The sequence below is a fragment of the Myiozetetes cayanensis genome, unplaced genomic scaffold (assembly GCF_022539395.1).
Source record: "Myiozetetes cayanensis isolate MyiCay16 unplaced genomic scaffold, myiCay2020 scf174, whole genome shotgun sequence".
NCBI classification, from domain to species: domain Eukaryota; kingdom Metazoa; phylum Chordata; class Aves; order Passeriformes; family Tyrannidae; genus Myiozetetes; species Myiozetetes cayanensis.
In genome coordinates, this window is record NW_026087383.1 from 32410 (window position 1) to 57604 (window position 25195).

Consider the following 25195-nt stretch of genomic DNA (forward strand, 5'->3'; position numbering starts at 1 on the left):
ACCCCCTCATAGGCTGCTAATATCTCCTTTTCAATTGGAGTGTAGTGGGCTTCTGATTTTCAATAACCCTGGCTCCAAAACCCTAACTGTCGACTTCGGCTTTCTCCTGATGTTCTTTGCCAGAGGCTCCAGGTGAGACCATGCTCCCCAGCTGCAGTGTAGAGGATAGTTTGCACGGTTGGTCCTGTCCAAACAGGCCCAAGAGCTACTGCATGAGCTGTTTCCTGTTTGATCTGCTCAAAGGCCTGTTGTTGCTCAAGGCCCCACTCACAATGGTTCTTCTTCTGGGTCACTCGATAGAGGGGGCTCACAAGCTGACTAAAACCTGGAATGTGCATCCTCCAGAATCCCACAAGGCCTAGGAAAGCTTGTGTTTCTTTCTTGCTAGCTGGTGGAGACATAGTTGCTATTTTGTTAACCACATCCGAAGGCACGTGACAGCATCCATCCTGCCATTTTACTCCCTGCAATGGTTTGGACCTGGCTCCCAGGTAAATGCCCAAGCCTACAGTTGCAGTCTCCCCCCCCTTCCCCCATGAACACAAGGGAAGAGAGGGAGAAGGAAAAAAAAATCAAAAGCACCGAAATGACAAAAACAAAGCAGTGTGTATATATATATTATTTACATCTATATACAATTACAAAGAGATTATATACATATAAACAGATTATATACATATAAACAAAGAGTCCCAACTCCCCAAAACTAAATCAGAGAATTAAAACCAATATACGCAGATATACACAGTTAATACAGAACTTGCAAACAAAAGAACAAAATACTTTCCTTAAAAAAAACGAAAGCCACTTCACCAGACCCCTCGACACAGACCGGGAAAAACAGCAGGCCTCACTCCCAGATAAGCGAGAGCCGGCCGCAGAATCCTGCTATCTTCAAGTCCGACGGAAGAGAAGAGAGAGACACCCTCCTCTATCCTTCTTATTTATACTCTTGCTTACGTAAAAAACAGGATGGAATACCTGGGATATGAGACTTCCTTAGTTACGACTTGGTATCCAGGAAGAGGCAAACGTGGGGCCTAAAATCCAAACCACTACACTCCCAAGAATTGGATCTCCCATGCAGGTCCCTTTACCTTACTTTGGTTTATGGCAAAAAAGATTTATTCTCTACTTCCCATCAGCAAGCAATGTCCAGCCACTTCCTGGGAATCAGGGCTTCAGCACACGTAGTAGTTGCTCCGGAAGACAAACACTGTAAATAACAAATGCCCCCACCTTTGTCCTCCTTTCCTTAGCTTTTATATCTGAGCTGACGTCATATGGTCTGGAATATCCCTTTGGTTAGATTGGGTCAGCTGGCGCCTACTTGTGTCCCCTCCCAGGATCTTGCCCACCCCCAACCTAATGATGGGGGAATGTTGAGATACACTATCATTTCATGTTCGCTATGCCAAAGACGGCCTCCAACCATCACATCACCCACAAGTCCTTCTCTAATTGTAAATGACAGGTCCAGCAGGGCACTTTCCCTAGTTGGCTCACTCACCAACTGGGTCAGGAACTTCTCTTCCACACACTCCAGGAACCTCCTAGACTGTTTCCTCTCAGCCATAATGTATTTCCAGCAGACATCTGGCAAGTTGAAGTACCCCAGGAGAACAAGGGCTAGTGATGATCGATGATCGTGAGACTTCTCCCAGTTGCTTATTGAATATTTTGTCTGCCTCTTCATCCTGGTTGGGTGATCTATAACTGACTTTCACCAGGATATCTGCCTTGTTGGCCTTTCCCCTGATTCTTATCTATAAACGCTCGACCCTTTCATCACCATCGTCAAGCTCTGGACAGTCAAAACACTCCCTAACACTCCCTTCATTGATGAGATCCCCCCTGAGACTTCTCTTCCCTAGCCTAAACAGTCCCCACTCTCTCAGCCTTTCCTCATAGCAGACATGCTTCAGTCCTCTAATCATCTTAGTGGCCCTGTTTTGCACTGGGAGGTTTTGGTCTGTCATGATTCCAGTAAGAAAGGCACTTAGACTCTGTAAGGTTTCATTTAAAATGTTATTTAACTAATTCTATAAGGAGAGAATAGCAACCCTTTAGATGCTGGGAACCCTGAGCAGTGTAGCATTGAACAGGACTCCAACCCACATGCGGCACGCCATGCAGACCCCATCCATAGCCGAGATTATCCCCTTTTGGTCTTTCAAGCCATTATAGGATTTTCTTATAAGGAAACAACTCTATAATTTCCACTGTCAAAGAGGAAGGATGTTCACATAAGAACTTGAGGTGCTTGTAGATAAAGGCAAAGCTGCACAAGTGGCATAATCAGCAGTACCAACTGGGAGCTGCCTGCAGGATCCTCTGTTACAATGAGCTGGCTGAGTTTATCCTGCTATCCTGTGGCCAAGGGATTTGTGCAGCACAACATAGGCCTGAAGGCCACACTGTATGTGCACCATAGTGCAGTATGGCACACAGCATAGCGCAACTTAAGTATTCCTTGACCTGATCCTTTTCCACCAAGGGTAATTCTTCCTTGCTCCAGACTTTCCTTCTGATTTCTGGGACCTGGAATTCCTGAAGACTGGTCTTGCTTGTAAAGACTGAGGCAAAGGCGGCATTCAGTACCTCAGCCTTTTCCATGTCCTGTGTCACCAAGGTCCCTGTCCCGTTCAGCAATGGGCCCACACTTTCCCTAGTCTTCCTTTTGTCACCTATGTATCTATAGAAGCCCTTGTTGTCCTCATCATCCTTTGCCAGATTCAATTCCAGGTAGGCTTTGGTTTTCCTCACTATATCGCTGCATGCCTGGAAAACATCTCTGTATTACTCCCAGGTTTCCTGTCCCTGCTTCTACCTTCTGTATACTTAATTTTTTTATGTGTGAGTTCTGCCAGGAGCTCCTTGTTCATCCATGCAGGCCTCCTGGCATTTTTCAAATACTGAATCATAGAATAGCCCAGGTTGGAAGCGACTTCAAACGATCATCTTCTGGTCCAACAGATCATGGGAAAGGGAGCCTAGATGAAATTATCTAGTATCCTGTCCAATCACCCCAGCATGCTGATTTCCCAGAAGGAATCTGTTGGGGTTTTCTTTATCGTAATGGTGCCTTGCAGGCGCTTCCTTGCTTACATGCGACTGTTGGAGGTGGCCCCGTTTAAAGCCTAATTTTTTTATGTTCCATTCCCTTTCAGCCACATTACTCCAGGCATTTTGCTCCTCGGCCCTGTCTATCACTCCCTTACAGGATTGCTGGTTACTCCCTCACCTGTCTTCCTAGTTTACAGCTCTCCTTACCAGGTCAGCCATCCTACTGGAAAAGATATCTTTTCCCCACTTGGTGAAGTGGAGCCCATATCTCCCAAGCACACCTTCATCCTCAAACAGGGTCCCATGGTCATAGAAAACAAAAGCAGCCAATTGTTGGCATGCTGTATCAGTGCCCTCCTCCTTACACCCTTTCCTCTCACCAGTAGGATTGAGGAGAATACCACCTGGCACTCCATGCCCCTGGCTATCACTCCTAAAGCTCAGTTGTCACTTTTGATACTCACCTGGTTGCCTCGGTACTGTCATTGGTGCCCACACGGAAGAAAAGCAGGGGATAATAGAGGGTTGGACAAGCTCCAGCATTCTCTCCATAACATCCTAGATGCAGGACCCCAACGAGCAAGAAACTTCTCTAGACAATAGGTCAGGTTGGCAGATCAGTGCCTCTGTCTCCTACAGCAGGGAGTCACTCATTATTATCACTCAGCACTTCCTGGTGGTCGTTCATGGTTAGGGGTCAGTTGGTCATGATATGAAACCGGTTCAAAAACAACAGCAATAGTAACAACAACAGCAAGAGCAATAACTTGCAAGGAAACTAAAAATATAACAAAGAGAGGGAAAAATAACCCCCAAGGAAGGCAAGTGATACAAACCAAAGCAATTGCTCACCACCGGCAGACTGATTCCCAGCCAGTCCCTGAGCAGCAGCCCCCCAGCCAACCTCTCCCCTAGTTTTATTGCTGAGCATGATGTCATATGGGCTGGAATATCCCTTTGGTCAGTTGGGGTCAGCTGTCCCAGCTGTGTCCCCTCCTAACATCTTGTGCATCCCCAGCCTCCTTGCTGGTGGGGCACTGTGAGAAATAGAAAAGGCCTCGACCCTGTGTAAGCACCGCTCAGCAATAGCTAAAACAATCCCTGTGTTATCAACACCGTTTCAGGCACAAATCCAAAGCATAGCCCCACACTAGATACTATGAAGAAAATTAACTCTACCCCAGCCAAAACCTGCACAATTATTTATATTAAACCAGCACAAAAATTTACTTTAAAACAGGATAAAAGGTACTGTGAATTATGAAATCCAGTAATGTAAAGTAAGACTTTTAAAAAAATTTATTCTCAAAAGAGACTTTCTTGCAGTTGAAATAATATGGTAATTTTCCTTAGCCTAAGTTATTTTGGTAGAAAAAGAGCTTCTGCAGTATGTAGTTGTGATATAAGAAAAAAAACTGGGTGTATGAGCAAGAATTAATTGAATTCACATTACTGATTTTCACGTGAATAGGGATACTCAAAAAAAGTGAGTATGGTGCTGCCATTTTAAAGTAACAGCATTTGGATCCCAGGATTTGGGATAATTCACACTTTATTAGTATTTTTAAGGATACCGAGATCAACAGAGGAACCATATAAAAGTGCAGAGCACTGTAACATAAAATATTAATTTAGAATATGTACTTGTATTGGGTCTGGCTGGGATGGAATTAACTTTCCCCATAGTAGCCCTCACAGTGCTGTGCTTTGTATTTGTTGCTATACAGGTGTTGATAACACACCAGTGTTTTGGCTACTGCTGAGCAGTGCTTCTACAGCATGGAGACTGTGTTTCCAGCTACCACCATCACCCTCCCCCCAAAGGCCAGTAGGCTGGGGGTGGGCAAGAGGTTGGGAGGGGACATAGCCAGAACAGCTGACCCAATCTGACCAAAGAGATATTCCATGCCATATGACATCCGCTCAACAACAAAAGCAAAGAGAAAGGAGGAGGGGAGGGAGGCATTCGTTATTAAGGCGTTTGTCTTCTGGAGCAAGCGCTACAGGTATTGAGGCCCTACTTTCCAGGAAGCAGCTGGACATTGCCTGCTGATGGGAAGTAGAGAATAAATCATTCTCTCCACAACAACCTGGATCCAGGCCCTCAACAAGCAAGAAAATTCTCTAGACAACAGGTCAGGTCAGCAGATCAGTGCCTCTGTCTCCTATAGCAGGGGGTTGCCCATTACTATCACTTACCACTTCCTCCTGGTGGTCTTGCATGGTTCAGGGTCAGCTGGTCCAGATGCTTTGCTTGAAAGCACATCTAGCTCCTCCTCAGCTCTGAGGACAGTGAACCTATTTTGTAGTTGTAAGCCCTAAGGTGGAGCAGGAACCTTCTACCAGAAGTCACCAGCTTCCATTCTTTGCCTTTCCCAGAGGTTGGGCTTACCATTCTGCTAGGGATAAACTGCTTGTGTCTCCGATGCACCTGGGAACTGGGCCTCTTGAAGCTGTTGTGTCTCTGAGAAGATACTGTCTATCTCTCATCCTCTCTGATGCTGTGCAGCCTGCTGACCTCCTCCTGTAACTTCTTCAGGAAAGAGTTCTATTAGTGAGATAATATTTATATATATATATATATGCACATATGTACAACGTGGAATTGTGGTGGGTTGACCTTGGGCGGCTGCCAGACCCTCCACTCAGTTGCTCCTCAAACAAGGAGGAACGTAACTTATTTTCCTTCAAGGTACTGTAAAAAATAAACATGAAGATAGTAATTTACTTCAATCTTTTGTTGAAATGCTATGTAGCAGGAAGAATGCCAAAACTGAAACCAGTACACCGTTGAAAGCTCAACAAAACAATATTTATTACAAAGAAGTGGCCAACAAAACGAGAAGCTGAGAGACAGGAAAGAGAAGGGAAATAAGCCCCCAAGATAACCCCCTCACTCAGGCGTTATTTATGACGTTGTCTTACCGACCCCAGAATGCTTAAAATTACCCATAGCAGAAGCTGCATCCCTGGAGTGTTGGCAGGCGACCCTGCCAAGGCAGCGTTGTCCTCCATGTGAAGCATGAGTTCTGCTCCCAGCAAGAGCTATCTGCTTTTTATACAATTAACCTATGACATCTACCTGGGCAGGCGTGGCCAGCACTGCCCAGCTAGAGGCCTTCGGTCCCTCCCCCCATTATGTAAGTGGTGCCCCTTCTGCGTGTGCGTGTGTACATTGGAATTTTCCCGTGCCTGCGTGCTACAACTTGGGGGGTCTTTTCTAAATGAGTCTGGGGGCTTACTTCATCCTCCTCCTCTTCACTTTCTCCTTCAAATGCCCTTGGAGGGCCGTCAGCCGATAGTCAGTCACCAATTAATTTCAGTTTATAGAAGATGCTTCCTTCAAGGACGAAGTTCTTGTTTATCAGTGCTTGTTTTCACATAACTTGGCAGGAAAAGAACAGACTCTCACAGGTGGCTGAGCCAAACACAGACCAAAAGTAGCAGCATCTAATTAAGCACGAATACATGCTATAACAGCCCATTTTTAAATCCTGAGATTTTGTCATATCCCACAAAGCCAAGAGGGGTAGTCTGAATCTAGAATGCCTTGCAGTTGCTGTAAAGTGTCCTGGTGATTAAGGAAGATAGCAGATATGTATAATAACCCATAGAGGTGGTTTCCGTAGCCTATCAGTGCCTATTGTGAGAAATACCTCTTCCTTTTAAATTTACAACGATGGCAAAAAAATCCACAGAACAAAGAAAATAATAACAATGATAATACGAGTAGGAAAACTTAATTACAACACGTGTTGGGTGCTCAGGTCCCAAAATTTCCAAGAGCACACCCCCGATTCAAAATCCCCGCTTTTTAAACATTCCTAAGGTCCAACCCTGTTTACGACACGGGGGGGTGGGGGGTGTTTCTCCTCCTCGGATTGGCTCACCTGTGCCCCTCGACATGGTCGCCTCCATTTGCCCGCATGGCCATACACGTGGCATGAAGTTGGGTCAACCATATTTCTAGTCAATATGCAATTGCCCTATTCCCGTACGCTTAGTCCCTGGCATACATTTCAAGACTGAACTGTATGCTTTACAACTTCCGTGGAATGCCTATAGGTTAGTAATAAGAAAAACAAAAATAACCCTTTGTTAGTACTCTTTGTTCATTTTATCTGCTTATAATAAAACCGATCTTTTATTTCTCACACTATGTACTACTGCTGCACAAAATGTCTTTCATGTGAGACATAAAGCTACTGTCTTTAACAGCTTTTGGTCATTACAACTGCTGTGACACTTTAAGTTCTCTCTGGAACCCATTGTCCCCAGTTGCTGCCACCTGGATATATGAGCCCCAGAGGCCGCAGTCCTACTCCACTTGTTGGTACAGATCATCTTGGGCACATAGACATGCACATACACACAGACCTGGCTGAAGCTCCCCTGATTCCCTGGTAGTCAACCCCCCTCATGGTATTGCCCTTAGACACCCCCGCTCCCCCCCCCAGCACACAAACCAACCTCCACCTCCCAACATCTGTCTGGAACTCCCCAGTCCTTCTAATATCCATCCCTCCCATGGTCATACTTTTAGACACACTCCCCTCCCGCCTGACTCTCAGGCCACTTGTCTTAGTTTAGCAAGATTACAATTTAGAAATTAAGAGACTTCAGGTGGAAGTGTGGAAAAGGAAGAGAAGCAGCTTTTTATTAACAAAACCTGAATAAACAACAAATGGTGCAATCAAAAACTTTCAGAAGAAACAAAACTAAGTCCCAATTTCCCGGGGGGGTGGGGGTGAGGGTGTAGAAAACCCGCGGCAACCCGGGGAGGGGGTGGGGGAAAGGCAGAACTGTCCCAGCAATTCAAAAGCTGCTCGCAGCCACGTGTGCTCGCAGCCAGCAATGAAAAAAAAAAAAAAAAAGTCCTTTTCCCACAGGCAGTCTGAAAGCAGAATACCTCGCTCTGAGATGGGTCGGTCTCTCTCTCTCAGTCGTCCTCCGCGAGGTGTCCCGTGGGGAAAAAAAAACCTTCCCCTCAGGAAAAGAGAAAGAGGTGGCCAAAAACCAGGCTCCTGCTCTGTCCGGTCCCAGACCAAACACCAACCCCCCCCCCCCGAACAAAAGACTCCCAGTCCTCCCTGCGGCCACCGTGCTTCCCCACGAGACCTGCCCCTCTCCCCGCTTCTGCACTGCCCCGCACTTGCGGCTCCGCTCCACCCCCTCCCCGGCTCCCCCCATCCCGGAAGAAACAGATGGGGGGCTGGGGGGTGAAACAGGGACGGGACCCTAGGGAAGAAAAAGAAAATTCCCACATCTCTTTTCAAACCTGTGACACCACTTCACCTTACTCACAGGCTAGTCTGGCTTGATCTTTGCTAATACTCATACACTCACAAACCACAGTTGTTACAGTTATTTGCACCACAGACACATGGACCTCTGGCTTCTGGTCCCACTCCAGTGGGATTTTTTTTCTCTGATTTCTCCAGTTGCTGGCTGACTTGCGGAAACAAACCCCCAAAGTCGCAAAGAGTATTGAAGCATGTATGTTTATTCACGGCACCGGGTGCATGGGGGATAACTCCGCCAATCACGCACACCCATTGCCTCGGTTCAGCTCCTTTTATGCAGTATAATGTTACATATGCATTAGTAGTATTACATATACATTAGTTGTGTTACATATGCATTAGCTGTGTCGGCAAATTGCAGAAAAGCGGGAGGGGAAATCATTAACATACACCACTCCTATAACTCCGCCTTGGAACGCCCCCTTGGGGGTTTCTTTCGGGGGTCTTTGGGGGTCTTTTGGATGAAGTAAGAAGTCTTCCTCAGCTTGAACTTTTCACCTTTGCTAAGTACTGCTGAGTTGGCACTGTCCAATTAACTCAAAACTGGTATGTTCTCCAGGAGCTTCTCTTTATCAACTTTCAAGGTCTCTTTCTCATGAGCTTCAAAGCCCCTTATCTAAACTCTAAGGTTTTCTGTTCCTGCTAAAGTCTTCATTATAAAATTAAGTATATCCTCTCTGTGAGTTATCATAAGCAAGCAAGGCCCTATCCTAATTCTATTTGCTAATACTCACACACTCACTTAAAAACCACAGTTGTTACAGTTATTTGCACCACAGACACATGGACCTCTGGCTTCTGGTCCCACTCCAGTGGGATTTTTTTTCACTCACTCTGATTTCTCCAGTTGCTGGCAACACACACACACACACACACACGAAGAGGCCCTCCGAGGCATGGTCTGACCCCATTTTCTGGCATTCAGACCCCCATACACATGCATGCACACCAAACAGAGTCTCTCACCCAGGAAAAGGCGTTAGAAAGAAAGAAAGAAATTTGATAAGATAGGACAAACTGCATTGATCAGATGCCAGGCATAGCCAGACAAGTGTACTGACCAGCAAACAATTTGCACACAACCAACCCCTTTTTATCTCCTTACCCCTCCATTTTCCCACACTTCTTCCTTCCCAAATCGCCTAGATTCCTCCCTTTCCTGGCCTTTGGTTCCTTCCCTAAACATCCCATAATGAGTCCTGCGCAATCCCAAAATACTCCTCCCCTGCCTCCTATGACGTGTGCCATACCCCAAGGCAGCAACACCCCTCAGTCCAAAACATGATCCAACATTGATTCATCCTGATGGGTTTCACACCCGGACATTGTGGCTGAGGCTCTCCTCAGACAACTCTGTAAGACATCTGGACAGGGAGTTCCTTCTTCTGAGTCCTTAATATGGGTTCCTACCCGCCTTTGCAGGACCCAGCAGGCAGGTGACCACCTGGCAAAAAGCCACACCCTCTGCTTCTCCTGAGCTTCTAGCACCCAGTATAAGTTCAACCAATGCAGCCACACAGACAGAGCTCCTGTCAAAGCATGTGACCACACAAGCTTCAGATTGTGGGGTGTGTACAAGGATACTCCTGGAGATAGAGGGTGATAGCAAACACCTGTGGGAGGTGTGACCAAGTAGATGAACTGCTCTGCCTGGTGGCCCAGCTTCAGGAGGAGGTGGGTAGGCTGGGGAGTCTGAGGAGGTTGACCAACGGAGCTGTGCTCTGCCGTCTCTGGGACACAGAAGTTAACTCAGCATGGCCACTACAGAGGTAAGTCCAGGATCTGTTCTGTACCAGAAGGAAGGAAGCATTACAAGGGACAGGGAGGGGTGGAAGCAGGTTACTGCATGGAGCTGTAAGAGGAACCCCTCTTTATCCTCTCCGCTACCTTAACAAAATAGATATGAGGACCTGGGTATGGTAGATGAAGTTCATGATGAGATAGAAGAGGAGTAACCTATGCAAGCACTCTCACCAAGGTCAGATCAACCAACTCCTCACAAGAAGACTTGCATTAGGACCAGTGCTGAGAAAAAACGACAGAGACTTATGGTCATCAGTGACTCCCTCCTGAGTAGAACAGAAGCACTGATTTGCAGAATGAATTACCTTTTCAGGGTCATTTTCTGCCCTTGATGCCGAAAAACCTCAGAATGTAAACTGCTCAGAGACGTTTTTTTCTTTAAGCAGTAAGGTATTTATTTAGACAACGTTGGGAGCAAGCCAGCTTGCGCTGGACAAACTTGCTCGAAGGCATCGATGCAAAACAGGGTAATTTATACAGTCTAACTCCATGATTACAACATCTTAACATGCATATTCATATGATTATAACATCTAATCATGCATATTGATAATAGGCGGAGTCTGGGTGGAGTCCAGGTGGAGCTTAGGGCGGTGCCTTCCAGATTCTTCTATTGGTAGTGGTCGTTCTGGCCTTCAGCACTGAGTCTGGGATCGTATTCTCATCTTCCTCGATTTGACCTCCTTGCCTTTTCATTGTTCTTGCCCCACTCACTGATGCTTGGAAAAAGCCTTGGCTCCAGGCCTATTTCTCCTATTCAAATGTCTACCTTAGCTTAATGTATGGCCTCTAGGTTGATTGTATAGCATTTCTAGTATTCTTCTTAGATTTGAGTCCAGTAAGCAGAACAGAACAAATTTTTCTTAGCAGTACAAGCAGAGCAGGTATTGGGGGTCTTTTCTCAACAGAGCAAGACATCTCAGTTAACTCTTTTAGGCCTTGCTCTCGTTTCACCCTCCAGGGGCCTTAGTCAGGGATGTCACCGGACAAGTGAAGAACTTAGTATAGCCTTTGGACTATTACTCGCTCCGTCTCTTTCATGTGGATACTAATGATGTTGCAACAAAAAGTCCAAGGTCGATCAAAAGAGATTTCAGGGCCCTGGGAAGAATGCTAAAAGATTCAGGGGCACAGGTAGTGTTTTCCTCGATCCTTCTTGTAATGGGGAGAGACTTTGGAAGAAACAGACAGACCCAAGATACCAACACCTGTGACTTTCCGTTTGTGGACAGTGAAATTGTAAGGGAACAGTTGTATCAGATGAATGTTCATAAATCCATGGGCCCCGATGGAATGGATCCTGGAGTACTGAAGGAGTTAGCAGAAGTTATGACAGGACCCCTCTTGATCATCTACCTAAGATCTTGGGAGTCTGGGGAGGTCCCTGCTGACTGGAAGCTAGCCAAAGTTATTCCAATTTACAAGAAGGGTGTAAGGGAAGACCCAGGAAACTACAGATCTGTTATTTTAACCTCAGTACCTGAAAAAATTATGGAGAAGATCATACTGGGTTCTTTTGAAAGGCATTTAAAGGACAATGCCTTCATCAGGCACAGTCAATGTGGGTTCACAAAGGGAAAGTCTTGTTTAACCAGTTTGATATCCTTTTGTGATAAGGTCACCTGCCTAGTGGATGAAGGGAAGGCCATGGATGTAGTTTTTCTCAACTATTCACCAGTGGTATTCCTCAGTGCTCAGTTCTAGGGCCAGTTCTATCAATTATCTGGATGCAGGATTTGAATGCACCATTACCAATTTTACTGATTATACCAAACTGGGAGTTGCTGTTGACCCTCTTGAGGGATGAGAGGCCTTACAGAGAGATCTAGATAGACTGGAGGATTGGGTAGTCATCCATAACATGAAATTTAACAAGACCAGATGCTGGATTCTGCACCTGGGATGAAGTAACACTGGGCACAAGTATAAATTGGGAGAGGAGTGTCTACAGAGAAGCCCTGCAGAAAGGGATCATAGAATATGCTCAGTTGGAAGGGACCCATCAGGATCATCTAGTCCAACTCCTGGCCCTGTGCAGGACACCCCAAGAACCCCACCATGTGCCTGAGAGCATTGTCCAAATGCTTCTTGAACTCAGACAGGCTTGGTACTGTGACCATTTCCCTGGTGAGCCTGTTACAGTGCCCAACTATCCTCTGGGTGAAAAACCTTTTCCTGATATGCAACCTAAACCTCTCCTGATTCAGCTTCATGCTGTTTCCTTGAGCTCTGTCACTGGTCACAAGAGTGAAGAGATCAGTGCCTGCCCCTCCTCTTCCCCTCATGAAGATGTTGAAGACTACAATGAGGTCTCCCCTGAGTCTCCTCTTCTCCAGGCTGAACAGACCAAGTGACCTCAGCTGCTCCTCATAAGGCTTCCCCTCCAGACCCTTCACCATCCTCATGGCCCTCATTTGGATGCTCTCTAATGGGTTAATGTATTTTTTATATTATGGTGCTCAAAACTGCACATAAGTACTCAAGGTGAGGCCACACCAGCACAGAGTAGAGCAGGACAATCACCTCCCTCGACTGGCTGGTGATACTTTGCCTGATGCACCCCAGTACACGGTTGACCCTCCTGGCTGCCAGGGCACACTGCTGATTCATATTCAACGTGCTGTTGACCAGGACCCCCAGGTCCCTTTCTGTGGTGCTGCTCTCCAGCCTCTCATTCCCCAGGTGCAGAATCCGGCATTTGCCCTTGTTAAACTTGATACAGTTGGATCTGGGGGTGCTGGCTGACAGGAGGCTCACTAGGAGTCAGCAGTGTGCCCTGGTAGCCAAGAGGGCAAACCACATCCTGGGGTGCATTAAACACAGCATAACCAGCCAGTCAAAAGAGGTGATTATCCTGCTGTACTCAGCGTTGGTGCAGCCTCACCTTGAGAACTATGTGCAGTTCTGGGCCCCACAGTTTTAGGAGGATGTGAAGATCCTTGGATGCATCCAAAGGAGGGCACCAAAGCTGGTGAAAGGGCTGGAAGGCATATCTTGTGAGGAGTGACGAAGGACACTGGGTTTGGCTAGTTTGTAGAGAAGGGGGATGAGGGGTGACTTCTACAGCTTCCTGAGGAGAGCAAATGGAGAGGAAGTTGCTGATCTCTTCTCCCTGGTATCCAGTGACAGGATGCATGGGAATAGTTCAAAGCTGCATCAGGAGAGGTTTGGATTGACATTAGGAAACATTTCATTAATGAGAGAGTGGTCAAACACTGGAACAGGCTTCTTAGAGAAGTTGCTGCCCCAAGTGATTCAATTCTGCCCCTGTGTTCATCTGGGCTTGTGGAGATGGGCCAGTTATGGACTGCTGACTCCTTTTATGGGCCTGAGAGTAGCCATGGCAGGGTGTTATTCAGATCCCCCACCTGCCATTGTCTGTCTATGCTCGTTTGTGGGTGTGAAGATTAGAATTTTATTACATAACCTAACACACTACTTGCCTGTTGTAAATGTTGCTTTTTAAAAAAACAAAACAATAACAAGACACAGTTCTGAGCTGAGAGCATTTCATGTTTCACATTAGACTGCAATATATAACAGTTATTTTACATGAACTTCATTTGAATCTTCATTAGAAGTATTTATATACTTTTCCCAAGGGTTTCTCACACAAATATCTTCAGGTACCTCAAAACCCAGATTATTTGAAGTGCAACATCAATGCAAACTTTCAGTATTTGTTCCTCTTTTGTAGTAGAGAAACACCTTACAACTTCAGTTACTGAAAATACATTTCACTCTGCTTCTGGCAACTGATAAGGACTTTTCAGATATTATTATATATAGATTAGTTTTCTTTCAACAATTATGCTATCATCTTGATACAGGACAGAGAAAATGCATTATATATACTTGTCTGATATTTCTGTGCTTTGCACTTCAGATAGTCATTCAATTAATTTTTCATTCCTTTAAAATGGATTATAAATTTCAGTCAGTTTATCTACTGAATTATGACCAGTTATTTTAAATTTAGATTATGTCTAATCTGGTCTCAGTCTACAAGAGGGAGAAATCTGGTCATTAAGTTTCAGTAATTTCCCTGCATTAATTGCCAAAGAAACAAATAGAAAGTTACAGACTTTATGAATTAACATACTTAAGATTTCATTTGTACTAAGCATTGACATTTTCAAGTTTACATGATAGACTTTCTGACACCAAACACCACCTGTAGAGGACAGATAGATAGGGGAAGGTAGAAGTAGAAGAGCATACACTTGAGTTTTTACTCCTTGCTCTACATTTCAAAAACAATCCACCCAACTACTCTTATTATAACAGGTTCAAGCACAGTATAAGGAGAAAACAAGCAAATTGTTTTCTTTTTAAAAGTATGAAGATGCTTGAAAATCAGAGGAAATGGAGAAAAGTGAAGGGCACATCCCTGTGCTTTGAAACCTTTGGTTTCCTTGTGACTTACACAACTAATTCTGTTCACAAATCTTATGATAGTGCATTTCTAAGCATCCAAACTTCTAAAAAGGTCTGGTGTTTTGTCAAATTCAATAAGAGCTTGACATTTAAAATGCAACTTAAAATATCAATGTTACATTTCTGCTCAACAAATTTAGCACCAGTAGGGAGTCTGTCATGCACCTGCAGGTAAAATTATTTCACAAGATTAGGTCTTGTTAGAATACTCATATCTTCTTTTTTTTTGAAATGCAAAAGCATTTAAGAATCCTTGTAGAGTTGCACTGCATGTTACAATATTTATGTCTCTAAACCTTTTCTGCATCCTTCTACTTTCAGACTCAAAACATCATGTATGACATGATTTCTGACTTAAATGAAAGAAGTGAAGATTTTGAGAAGAGAATTGTTACTCTGGAGACTAAATTGGAGACTTTAATTGGTAGCATTCAAGCTCTCCCTGGACTGATTAGCCAGACAATCAGCCAACAACAGAAGGATCTCCTTGAGACTCAAATACAAAATTATAAACATGCTGCCTACAGTGCTGAGCGATCATGGTCTTTGTCAAGAAGGAGGAGATTCTCCTCCACAATACCATCAACTTCATCAGAGAGTAGCTAGAAGAGAATAAGTTAATCACTTTTTGCCATCATATGGTCAATATTTTAGCTTTTATTGTAAAGCCCTATGGTTCTAGTCAGTGTTATCTGGGTTCTGATGTTGGAATCCTGGAAACCTGGACACAATATTTAAGGCCAAAATGAGTGAAAACTGTTCCCCCCCCCCCCAGATGCAAAGTGAATGCACTTATTATTGCTATATTAGATTGTTTCTCCTGTAATTTCACTAACTTTATTCCTACAGTATGTAATAATAACAATATAAAGGGTAATTTCTGCACATATTTACTTGCTTACTTGGACTTTACCAGTTAAAAAAAGCTCACAATCAAAAGAATTAATTCTAAAGCTTTAAGCAATAAAATTCAAGTCTAATTATCCTAAAGTATGAAAACTCATTCTCTAAACTTTGTACTGGAGGGGGGAAAATAAAAATAAAAAAATTAAAAAAATTAATGTTCATCTAAAAGTGTTCTTTGTATGTATAGTCATTTTAAAAGGCCACTGACAGCTTCAGTTTCTAAAGTGATTAATTAAAATTATAATTTACCCTAGAAATCAGAAAGACAGTAATGCAGAAAGAGAAGAATCATGCTAGGCAAGACAAAAAAGTTGCTCTCTCAATCATTCAAAATTCCACAAACTGAATTTCATAATCTGAAACTCAGCAGACACTTTAGGCCTATTTATTATGAAGGCTTTGACTTTTTGGTATTGTCATAGTTCTGATTTTAGCAAGGAATTTTTCTTTCCCTTCCCCCTGCTGTGTGTGTGCGCGCGTGTGTGCTCTGTATAGGGGCCATCAGGTGAACAAAGGAGTCGGCCTATCCCACTAATGGCTGAGATTAGTCTCCTTGACAATGAAGGGAGAGGAGTTGTGGGGGGCTGGTGTGTGGCTGGAAGGAGATGGTGTGTGTGCGGGTGAGGGAAGGACCTGCTGCAAGCTGCAGAGCTGCCTGGTTTCTTCTTTCTTCCTGTCAGAGGGGAGTTTGCTGCTGTTCTCTTCTCAGCTGTTGCTGACTGCAGGCCCTGCTTAGAACTAATCCTAACCAGCTGAAGTTCGTGAGTTTTCTTCCATTGGGAGAACTTTCTGTTTTATTGCTGTTTTTTCCCTTCCCCCCTTGCCTCCCCCCCCTTTTTTTTTCCAGTGTGGGAAGGGGAATCGAGTTTTTTTGTTCTTTCTCCGATATACCCTGGGGAGTGTTGTTTTCTTCCCTTTCCTTCAACCTACCTGGTGGCAACCAAAGATCTCTCAGCGCCGCCTGGTGACGGGCACTGGACATTACAAGTTCTGCTCCTCCAGTGATCCAACAGCGCCACCTGGTGACTACAATAGGACACTACAAGTTCTGCATCTCCAGTGACCCAACAGCGCCACCTGGTGAATGGTACAGGACATTACAAATTTTGCATCTCCAGTGACCCGATGGCACCCCCTGCTGACTGTGGTTGGAAGTGCACCAAAGGGTGCAAGAAATTGAACTATTTAATTTTCCTTTTGCCAGTTTATCTGTTTGTTCTTGAAGGGGATTATTGGTGGGTATAGGAGTATTGCTTAGTTATTTTACTTGTTTTTTTTTTTCGTGTTCCTGTTAATACACACATACCTTTTAATAAAGGGCTGTTATTTTCCCTTTTCCATAATTTGTTTTCCTTCAATCAAAACCTCTTAATTTTGAATTTATAATTGCTTAGAAAGAGAAGTTTGGGTCTTTTCCTCCTAATCCATCCTCAACAAAAGACCCTTGTCTCATTTAAACTGGGACAGGTATAAAGTATATAACTGATGAACACAAGTTAGCTGATGAACATAAGTTATATCCATAGGCATTGCTTGATTATAAAAAGCTCGAGTTTCTCCAACGCTTTTTTTTGTCCTGGGAAAGATAATGACTTCACAGCTTTTTTTCCTCCTAGATGAGCAGCATGGCTGCATGCCTTGGGAGTGTTTTATTTATAGATGGTGATATTTTGTGACTGGAAATAATAAACCCTATGCACATTATTTACAGTTCTGCTTTTGTTTCTGTGAAGTTCATCTCTTTTGAGTTACCAAAGGAAGAGATGGTTATAGAGGTACTGTTGTGCTAGTTCAGACCTCAGCTAGATGATATTTTTGAAAAATCATGAGGCCATCTCATTTATACTATTGGCAGGATTAGATGTATTGATTAATAATATTGGCTGTTAATAGTTAAATATAAAAATTTTCTTTTTGAAGATTTTCATTTTTCCATTCTCCTATTTTTCATGTATAATTTCAAATATTTTCCTGTTACTGAATGTGAAACGCCCTTTCTGTATCTTAGATGCATTGCATTTTGTCATACCAGCATGAACTATCTCTTTTCTTGCTTACAAAACCATTTTTTTTATATTTGTAAGTTGGAATTTTAAAAAAAAATTCCTCCTCTAGATTGTATAATTTTTTTAAGAACTGTAATTCCATATTGAAAATTCTTGTCAATCTGTGACAACTCTAACTACAAGTACTGAGCTAGTTAATCCTGCTGTGAAAGAGCAACTGTCATCTTTCACCTCTCAGTTCTCTGTTACACAGTAACGCAGTAATACACAGTAGGACTCAGGAGCCTAAACATAATAAATTATTTCTAGAGCTTTATGCAAGCAGGAGTGTTAGATGTAATGGAATTATTCACAACAACAGGATTTTATAATAGCCTGCCAAATTCTTTTGTATTCCTTTTATTTTTAAAGCAAACAACAAATGATGACAACATTGAATACTCTGGTTCAGTTTCTTAATTTACTTTAAATGTCACTACAAATATTTTATCTGTATAATTCTGGTAATTCTTTCCTTCTAATACCTGTTTTTAAAAAGTGCTTCTACATGTGAATCCAGTCCAAGAAAAGATGGATATAAACTTACAGTGAGGAAAACTCAAAGTGCTATAGGTTTAATTTTCTTACTCCTTTCCATCTTTCCTTTTTGGAATCTTGCATCACAAAATCCTTTGCTGAATTTTTACATCCAAAACATAAGCTTCTTCACAGTGGTCAGTATATTATGTCACCAAAAGGAGAAAATAATATTATGGCAGATGTCCAAAACTGCTTCTGTAACAGAATATAGACTTTACTTGGAATGACTGTTTACAAATAACAAGGAATCTCTCACAAGGCACACATGGAATATTTACTGTACTACAAATTGAAAGGCTTCATGCATACTCCAATTTAGTCTCACTGCATTCCAGATACTGATTCCTTTTATCAGTTACTTTGGAGACTTGTTGCTAATTCCTGCAGTTTTAATGACTCTTAGCAAAGGTATCTTGCCTGTAAAGACTTAAACATATCACAAACAGGCACATCCACCATACTTAAACCTAAGTACATTATTTAAATAGTATTTTAAAGCTATATTTAAGTCTTTGCAGGATCATAACAATACACTCACAGCATAATATGCTTGCAAAATGCTCTGCAGATTTTTATTCTGCAAATCAGTATCTAAATCTGAAGGTCTTCCCAGATATACCTGGGCAACTCAGCTTTTTTTTACCTCCCACAGCTCCATGAAGTTGGCAATGATGCAGGAGGAGCTTCATTAACTAAAAGGTAAATATCCAGCTTAGGAGCTCTGAACACCTTCTGGAATCCCATACATTTCCTCATGAAGTATTTAAATCTTTTGACTATGTAGACTGGGTGCTCTGAATCACTGTCATCATTAGAGGTCTAAGATGTGGGATAAGCATATTGTTTTATTTCAATTCAGTTTTTAAGACTCTTTCCATGTCATATCATATATGGACATTCAAAAGGAAGCATTAGATATTAAAAAAATATTTAAGCATAAAAGAACAAATGGTTTTAATATGAATGCCTAATATATAGAATAAAACCTATTACCCATATCAGTTTTACAAACGCAAATTGCCTGCAAGCTCTTTTCCCCTCATGAAATTGTTAAAAATTCTCAATAAGTTTTATCTTCACAAATAATATTTTCTAATTAGTAAGTTTGTCCTCTCCATTTATCAAAATTGTTGTTACTCATAATGTTTTGGTTTGGTTTTTTTTAAGGACAGAATAAAAAAAAAAAAATCAAGAACTTCCTTTGACCTTTCTACTCCACTCTTCTCAAAATAATTATTTGGCAGGCCAGTGTTGGGGGTGAAATCAATAAGCCAGCTCAAGTGCATCTACACCAATGCAGCAGTGTGGGTAACAAACAGGAGGAGCTGGAAGCCATTGTGCAACAGGAAAGCTATGATGTAGTTGCCATCACAGAAATGTGGTGGGATGACTTGTTGTAGTAAGTAGAGGATGGCCAAGAATTAAAAACTAGACACCTTTCTGATGATGGCCTACATTCAACTTTTTATTGCTTCATCCAGTATATTACATCTTGTTCTCACACATCTGCACTCACACTCTGACTGCAGAATCTTACATACCAAAACTATTCTTAGCTCTGTTATCTATAATTTATTACCAGCCTTCACATATGATTGGATGTTCACTTCTTATTTACATTCTTTCCTTGATGGTCAGGCTCCGCGGCTTTGCCACTTACCCTAACAATGACTCGCGTGAATGGAGTGCTGCAATGGATGGTTATAAGCTCTTCAGAAGGGACAGGTGAGGAAGGAGAGGTGGTGGGGTGGTTCTGTACATTAGGCAGTGTTTTGACTGTATAGGGCTCAAGGATAGTGATGATAAGGTCGAATGCTTATGGGTAAAAATTGTCAGGAAGGCCAACAAGGCAGATATCCTGGTGGTAGTCTGTTATAGACCACCCAACCAGCATGAAGAGGCAGATGAAATATTCTATAAGCATCTGGCTGACGTTTCACAATCACCAACCCTTGTTCTCATGAAGGACTTCAACTTGCCAGATGTATGCTGGAAACTGAACACAGCAGAGAGAAGGCAGTCTAGGAGGTTCCTGAAGTGTGTGGAAGAGAACTTCCTGACACAGCTGGTAAGTGAGCCAACCAGAGGTGATGCTCCACTGGACCTACTGTTTATGAACAGAGAAGGGCTAGTGGGAGATGTGGTGTTCACAGGCCATCTTGGACACAGTGACCATGAAATAATAGAGTTTTTTATTCTCGGTAAAGTAAGAAAGGGGGTCAACAAAACTGCTATCTTGGACTTCCGGAGGCTGGACTTTGGCTTATTCAGCACACTAGTTGACAGAGTCCCTTGGGAAACAGACCTTAAAAATAAAGGGGTCCAGGAAGGCTGGACATTCTTCAAGAAGGAGATCGTAAAGGCGCTGGATTGAGCTGTCCCCATGTGCCAAAAAATGAGCCAGTGGGGAAGAAGACCATCCTGGCTGAACAGGGAGCTTTCACTTGAACTGAGGGAAACAAAAGAGAGTGTAGTGGGTTGACCCTGGTCGGGTGCCACCTACCCACTAAAGCCACTCTCTCACTCTCCCTCTACAACTGAGCAGAGGAGAGAAAAAAACCAGCTAAGGATTCATGAGTTAACAGCTGGGAGAGGTCAGTTACTGATTACCTTCACAGGCAAAACAGACTCAAAGTGGGGATAGTACTTAAATTTATTACTAACAGGATAAGAGCCACGGACTGCAAGGGCCTCAGCTCCAGTGCCTGGAGTACCTCCTCCCCCTCCTTCTGCACTGACCTTGGTGCCTATATTGTTGTTCCCATATTCTCACTCAGCTCTTCCCTGGCTGGAATTCTTTCTGTGCAACAACCTTCAGTTCTTAAATATGTTATCACAGAGGCATTACTATTACTCCTGATTGTCTTGACCTTGGCCAGCAGCAGGAAGTCTGTTCTGGAGCCGACTGGCATTGGTTTCACCGGACAGGGGAAGCTTCTAGCAGCTTCTAACTGAAGCCACCCCTGTAGCCCCCTCCCCACTACCAAAACCCAGACACAGAAAACCCCTACAGAGAGTTTATGACCTTTGGAAGAAGGGGCAGGCAACTCAGAAAGAGTACAAGGATGTTGTTAGGTCATGTAGAGGGAAAATTAGAAAGGCAAAAACTCAGCTAGAACTCAATCTGGCCACTGCTGTGCTAGATAATAAAAAGTGTTTTTACAAATGCATTAACAACAAAAGGAGTGCCAAGGAAAATCTCCATTCTTTATTGGATGCAGGGGGGAACATTGCCACTGAGGATCAGGAAAAGGCTGAGGTACTTAATGCCATATTTGCCTCAGTCTTTAACAGAAAGATCTCTTACACTCAAGGTATCCAGCCCCCTGAGCTGGTAGACAGAGATAGGGAGCAGAATAGATCCCCTGCAATCCAGGAGGAAGCGGTTAGTGACCTGCTGAGCCACTTAGACACTCACTAGTCTATGGGGCCTGATGGGATCCATCTGAGGGTACAGAGAGAGCTGGTAGAGGAGCTCACCAAGCCTGTCCATCATTTATCAGCAGTCCTGGTTAACTGAGGAGGTCCCAGATGACTGGAGGTTGGCCCATCTACACGGGTCAGAAGGAGGAAACTACAGGCCTGTCAGCCTGACCTTCGTTCTGGGGAAGGTTATGGAGCAGATCATCTTGAGTGCCACCATGCAGCACCTACAGGACAACCAGGGGATCAGGCCCAGCCAGTATGGGTTTATGAAAGGCAGGTCTTGCTTCACCAACCTGTTCTCTTTTTATGACCAAGTGACCTGCCTAGTGGATGAGGAAAAGGCTGTGGATGTGTCTACCTGGGCTTCATTAAAACCTTTGATACTATCTCCCACAGCATTCTCATGGAGAAGCTGGCAGCCCACGACTTGGACAGGTGCACCCTTTGCTGGGTTAAAAACTGACTGGCCCAGAGAGTGGTGGTGAATGGTGCTACATCCAGTTGGTGGCCAGTCACTAGTGGTGTTCCCCAGGGCTCAGTATTGGGACCAGACCTGTTTAATATCTTTATGAATGATTTGGATGAGGGGATCAAGTGCACCCTCAGTAAGTTCAGGGACAACACTAAGTTGAGGGGGAGTGTTGATCTGATGGAGGGTGGGAAGCTTCTGCAGAGGGATCTGGACAGGCTGGATCAATAGGCCGAGGCCAACGGTATGAGGTTCAATAAGACAAAGTGCCCAGTTCTGCATTTTGACCACAACCCCCTGCAGTGCTACAGGTTTTGGGAAGAGTTGCTGCAAAGAAGCCCAGTGGAAAAGGACCTGGTGGTGCTGGTCGGCAGCCAGCTGAACATGAGCCACCAGTGTGCCCAGGTGACCAATAAGGCCAATGGCATCCTGGCTTGTATCAAGAATAGTGTGGCCAGCAGGACCAGGGAAGTGATTGTCCCCCTGTACTCAACACTGGTGAGGCCACATCTCAAATATTGTGTCCAATTCTGGGCCACTCACTTCAAGAAAGGCATTGAGGTGATGGAGCAAAATAAAATATTATAAGAATAAAATAGTAAAATATTATAGTAAATAGTAAATTATTGTAATAATAATAACAAAAACAGTAATGAAAAGGGAGATAACAAAAAAAAAAGAGACGAATACAACCAAAGAAAAACAAGTGATGTACAAAGCAATTGCTCACCACCTGCTGACTGATGCCCAGACACTCCCTGAACAGTGATCAGCCCCTTCTGTCTAACTTCTCCCAGTTTATATACTAAACATAATGTTCTATGGTATAGAATATGCTTTTGACCAGTTCAGGTCAGCTATCCTGGCTATGTCTCCTCTCAACCTCTTGTGCCCCTCCAGACTTCTCACTTTCAGGACACAAGAAGCTGAAAAACCCTTGACAGTTGCCCCAGTTTAAATGAGACAAGGGTCTTTTGCTGAGGATGGATTAGGAGGAAAAGACCCAAACTTCTCTTTCCAAGCAATTATAAATTCAAAATTAAGAGGCTTCGATTGAAGGAAAACAAATTATGGAGAAGGGAAAATAACAGCCCTTTATTAAAAGGTATGTGTGTATTAACAGGAACACGAAAAAAAACCCAAGTAAAATAACTAAGTAATACTCCTATACCCACCAATAATCCCCTTCAAGAACAAAACCGATAAACCGGCGAAAGGAAAATAGTTCACTTTCTTGCACCCCCTTTGGTGCGGTTCCAACCACAGTCAGCAAGGGGCACCGTCGGGTCACTGGAGATGCAAAATTGTCCTGTACCATTCACCAGGTGGCGCTGTTGGGTCACTGAAGGTGTAAAAACTTGTAGTGTCCTATTGTAGTCACCAGGTGGCGCTGTTGGATCACTGAAGGAGTAGAACTTGTAATGTCCAGTGCCCGTCACCAGGCAGCGCTGTGAGATCCTTGGCTGCCACCAGGTGGGAGGGGGGGAAAGAAGGGGAAGGAAAAAACAACAGCAATAAAACAGAAAGTTCTCCCAATGGAAGAAAACTCACAAACTTCAGCTGATTAGGGTCCGTTGTAAGCAGGGCCTGCAGCCAGCCACAGCTGAGCCAAGAACAGCAGCCAGAACTCCCCTCCGACAGGAAAAAGACAAAGGAACCCGACAGTGTCTGCAGCCCACAGCAGGCTCCCCTCCGGGTAGAGAGACTCCCCTCTCCCCCCAGCCTCCACCCCCTTCCAGTCACACACCAGCCAACTCCCCCCCTTCGTTGTCAAGGAAACAAATCTCGACCATTAGTGGGCTGGGGCTCATTCTTTTGTTCAACTAATGGCCCATATACAGAGCACACACACACGGCAGGGGGAAAGGAAAGAAAAATTCCTTGCTAAAAAAATCGGAACTATGACACAGTATAAACACAACTCAGCAACAACTGAGAACATCAGTGAATTATCAACATTATTCTCATACTGAATCAAAAACACAACACTACACCAGCGACTAGGAAAAAAAATTATCCCAGAACAGTATCCACCCCTTATTACAAACCATTTGCATCATACCAGGTCCCACACTTTCCAATACAGCATCATCTTTCCTATCTTTGACATATACACCTAGATACGATTCCATTAGTCTATGGACATCCCTATAAAATGCCCATTGATTTAATTTATAGAATCACAGAATCAAATAGGTTGGAAAAGATCTCTGAAATCATCGAATCCAACCTTTGACTGATCACCACCTTGTCAACTAGACCATGGCACTAAGTGTCATGTCCAGTCATTTCTTGAACATCTCCTGGGACAGTGACTCCACCACCTCCCTGGGCAGGACTCCCATGTCTCCTCTTGGCACCGCTAGGAAACCCAACCACCCAGGAATCCTGGACCGGTGTCCTGATTTCAGAATCACAGAATATTCTGATTCGGAAGGGACTGACAAGGATCACTGAGTCCAACTCTTAAGTGAATGCCTGCACAGGGATTGAACCCACAACCTTGGCATTATTAGCACCATGCTCTAACCAACTGAGCTAATCAACTGGGATAGAGTTCAATTTTTATTAGTAGCTTGTACAGGAGTTTTGAATGCCATATGAGAATAATGTTGATAGCGCACTGATATTTTGGTTGTTGCTCAGCAGTGCTTACCCCAAGTCAAGGACTTTTCAGTGTCTCATGCTCTGACACTGAGGAGGTGCACAAAAAGTGGGGAGAGAGCATGGACAGGACAGCTGACCCAAACTGACCAAAGGGATATTCCATTACATAGGACATCATGTTCAGTATATAAACTGAGGGAGTTACCCGAAAGGTGGTTGATTGCCATTCAAGGATGGTCTGGGTATCAGTCAGTGGGTGGTGAACAATTGTATAATTTTCTTGGGTTTTATTCCTCTCTTTTCCCTATTATTATTATGCTTTAATTTGAATTATTAAACTGTTCTTAAATCAACCCAATTTTACTTATTTTCTGATTCTACTTCCCACAGAAATGGGGGTGGGGTGGGGAGTGAGTAAGAAACTGCATGGTACTTAGTTACTGGCTGGGGTTAAGCCACAACAACTGACCAGAAGGCAGAGGTTTTGGAGCACTACCTAAGGAGGTGGCTCATACCCAAGAGGACCCACGATATAATGAGTTATCAGAAGAAGAAAGGCATTATGCTCTGTTTACTGATGGATCCTGCTGTAT